The sequence below is a fragment of the Pteropus alecto genome, unplaced genomic scaffold (assembly GCF_000325575.1).
Source record: "Pteropus alecto unplaced genomic scaffold, ASM32557v1 scaffold461, whole genome shotgun sequence".
Classification (NCBI taxonomy): domain Eukaryota; kingdom Metazoa; phylum Chordata; class Mammalia; order Chiroptera; family Pteropodidae; genus Pteropus; species Pteropus alecto.
In genome coordinates, this window is record NW_006431079.1 from 1,234,427 (window position 1) to 1,238,564 (window position 4,138).

General features: G+C 36.8%; 1 non-coding gene across 1 annotated transcript; it reads left to right on the plus strand.

Moving 5' to 3' along the window:
• Positions 1-276: 276 nt before the first annotated feature.
• Positions 277-395, plus strand: LOC112469552. The gene has a single exon (XR_003042671.1). It is a non-coding gene; the product is annotated as a 5S ribosomal RNA (ribosomal RNA).
• Positions 396-4,138: the final 3,743 nt, after the last annotated feature.

Genomic DNA, 4,138 nt, shown 5'->3' on the forward strand with positions numbered 1-4,138 from the left:
TTATATAACTGCTCTGAAGAAAATCTTTGGGACCAAACTAGGAAAAGCACAGTTCTGTGTAGTGAGCCCTTTGAGGACAGAGCATGGAGTCTACTCAGGCAAAGTCAACAGGATCAGAGACTGTCGAGTTCTAGCTCAGTGAATATGTGTGTAATGAACATCCAGAATTTTTTCTGGTCTGATATTATAATTTTTTCTTTTCCATTCTCAATCCATAGAGTTCTGGTAGGGTTGACCCAAACCCCAGCTTTAGCCCTGTCTAATCAAAGCAACACAGTCTACGGCCATGCCACCCTGAACAAGCCCGATCCCGTATGATCTCGGAAGCTAAGCAGGGTTGGGCCTGGTTAGTACTTAGATGGGAGACCAACTAGGAAGACCAGGTGCTGTAGGCATAAAAAATAAAAAATAAGAGATTATAAGATGACAAGGTCCTTGGAATCTGTGAGGTCAACCAAGAGTTGCCTCACCTAAAAAAAAATAAATAAATAATCAAAGCAACACAATACTTCTTAAACACAGTGATTATTTCACAGATGTGCATACGACTCAAGCTGGGCCAATGACTTTCTTACTTGGTAATATTACTGGAGCCATCAGAAAAGAAGCTGTCTCTGCTGGGGTTAATAAATTGGTAGAATATAACCTGGAGCTGCTGATGGCCATCTTTGTCACCGCATAAGGAGAGCCTGCCTGGGAATGAAGTCAACTCAGGAAAGCAAAACTGAAAGAGAGAGGCAAGTTTGTCATAACATCGATCCAATCCTAAAGCAGCAATCCACCAAAGGACTCCTTGGTTTATTAACCAACATATTTACTTTTATTGTGTAAGTCAATATGAGTTGGATTTCGATTACTTGAAACTAATACAGCTGGCAAAGAAAAGCTGACTGGTATTTCCTTCTGCCTTACCAGCTGGGTAAACCTCCAGGGAAGAAATACATCACAGAAAAGCAAGTTGAAGAAAACGTGCTAAAAAATGTAGTCTTTCATTTATTTAACTATTACATAAGAACAGCAAAATAAGGCAATGAAAACAACACAAGTTGTGTAGCCTATCAGAGCCCTGTTCAAATGTTAAATCTTCTCTTTTCTAGTTACACATATATACCTGGAATGTTAATTAATATCTCTGATGCTCTGTTTCTTTTTTTATAAAATGGGAATAACATTACCTGTATCATATGTTTATTAAACATAGATATACTGTATATGGTGCTTAACACTAAAAGGCATTCAAAAAATGATAGTTATTTTCATTACCAAACACCTTGACCCTCAAAGACTTTGGGCTAGTGTATTCCAGAGGGATTAAAAAAACAAACACAAAAATAAAAAAAAATTGGTCACTACCTCCAGGGATTCAAAATCTAAGTATAGGAAGAGACACGATGTTAGAAAGAGAGGTGGGGGGAGGGAGAGAGAGAAAGCTGTCATGTGACTGGCAGATAACCTTGATAGCTTCTGGGGTATAAGGACATAATTTCCTCTGGAGTAATCAAAAATGTCTTTGTGGAAAAAGCGAAATCTGGGCCCTAGAATGAACAGAATTTTTGATAAACAGAGATTGGAGGAAGAGCATCCCAGAAAAATAAATGGAGAGAGAGTGAGAAAATGTGTACCTATGTCTATGGGATTATAGAGCATATCAACATGGCTGGAGTATAGAATCCATAGAGCAGAAGGAGCTAAAAGCTGGAGAAGTTATCTGGGGCCAGATGTGGGATAGGGGAAGTGGTGAGGAATGTGGCCTCTATTCTATTATCAGAGAATAGAATCTGAATAGAATCAGGCAATGGAAAACTTTGAACGTTTTTGGACAGTGTTTGTACAGGATGAAAGTTATGATTGATCAGAAAATCACTTGGATCTTCTTTCAAAATTTACACTTTGACCAGTTGTCCCTGGTACAGTGAACCACTGTAACTGAACAGAATATGTTGTAACCCTCAGTTGTGTGTAGGAACATGAAACATAGTTGGAAAACATCAGCCTGGAGGCAGAAACACTGTTTCAGAGACTATTGTCTCTGTGTGGTCAAAGGGCTCCAGGATCAGTAAAGCTGTTTAAAAAAAGGAGTTGGGAGATGGAGGAGGACCTGTATTCATTCCTCCTTTGGACTTCTACAATCATTTCTTCCTAGCTGCTTTCTCTGACTCCAGTTCTCTGTTTCAAACTATTTTATATTTTATGACCAGATTAATCTTTCTGTTCTGATCCTGTCATTCCCAACTCCAAAACCCTTAATAACCAGCCTCTATCTACAGAACAGATTGAAATTCTTTGTTTTCTCATAGAAGGCTCTTTTTGGAAGAGGTTGCAACCACCTTTCAGACCTGGCTTCCTGTTATTTGTCATCAGCTGAGCCAGCCAAGCGGAACTACTCAAGAATCCATTGCTTTCGTGTCTTCATGCTTCTTTTATGCTGTACACTCTGCCTGGAATACCACTCCACATTCCCCTTTTCATCTATCTTCATCTTTTCCATCATTGAAGGCTCTCTCTCTCACCCTGCCTTCGATAATGTGTCTCCATTCTCAACCTGTATCTCTCTTTATGTGTGCATCATTTTCTTTACTCAGTTGTTTATTTTTTAAAATTCAAAATGTAAAACACAAAAAGGTGTCAAAAATAAAATAAAAATCACACATATTCCCACCACCAGAACTACCAGTTTTTAAGTTTTATATTTTCATATTTGCTTCCATATTTTTAAAAGAAGTGAAACATTGTCGATAACATTAAGTCTCCTTTAACCACACACTCTCCCACTCAGTCCCATTTCCCTTCTCAACTGCCACCATGAGTTTGTCTTTTATCCCTCCATCCTATTCCCAATAATTTTATTTGCATACCTATATGTATCTATCATCAATAGATTGTTATGTTGTGTGTGTTCTTAAACTTACCTTAGGGGTACCAAAATTGTTTTTGAGACCAATTTAGGTTAATAAATGAATGTACTACATTTTATTTATCCATTTCTCTTTGATAAAATTTTAGGCTGCTTTTATCTTTTTGTTATTATAAACAATACTTGCTAAGTCATAGAGTATGTACATTAAAACATTTTTTTAAATTGTGGTTAAACACATATAACGTAAAATTTATCATCCTAACCATTTTTTTTACTCACTTGATATAATTTACATAACTTCCAATTTTACTATTTGACTATTTTTACCCCATCTACCTTCCCGCTCCCCGCCTTCCCCTCTGGTAACCACTAGTCTATTGTCCATGTTTATGAGTCTCTGCTTGTTTGTCCTGTTCATTTGTTGCTTTTAGGTTTATATCCCACATATAAACGATATCATGTGGTTTTCAATTTTTTCTGTCTGGCTTATTTCTCTTAGCATGATTATCTCAAAGTCTATCCACGTTGTTGCAGATGGGAGTATTTCATCTCTTCCTATGACTGAGTAATACAGAAATAGAAACTTTAAAATAGTCAATATGATAGGAGCTACCTCTTTGTCTTTATGTGGTGTGCAAATATCTTTTTGGATATGGATTTTCAAGACTTTGGGGTAAATACCCATTAGAGGGATTGCTGGCTCATATGGTAGATCAATTCTTAGTTTTTTGAGGAACCTCCATACTGTTTTCCGTAGTGGCTGTACCAATTTGCAGTCCCACCAGCAGCGTATGAGGGTTCCTTTTTCATTTTAACCATTTTTAAGTGTACAGTTCAGGAGTGTGAAATATATTCACATTGTTGTGCAACCAATCTCCAGGATTCTTCATCTTGCAAAACTGAAACTCTAAGGGTAGGTACATCTTAAACAGATTATTTAGTGCATGACTTACTTCATCTGCTAAACTGTGAGCTTTATATGTATGTAATGAACATCTCACTAATTTCTACATCTGGCAAAATGCCTGTTAAACAGTAGTTTAACAGGTAGATGCATAATAATATTTGTTGAGTGAATGAAAGAACCAATCAGTCAAAAGGAATAATATAATTTTCACAATTACAGTGAGTTAAGATTTTCTCTTTACACAGAAGAGGTACTGGAACTCAGCTCTGGCAATCTCACTTATTCAAAACATAGCCTATAAGCCAAAAAAGGACAATAACCTCTGAATAGATAAAATAGCTGACCAAAAAAAAAAATCTGTGCTCTAAAGTAGC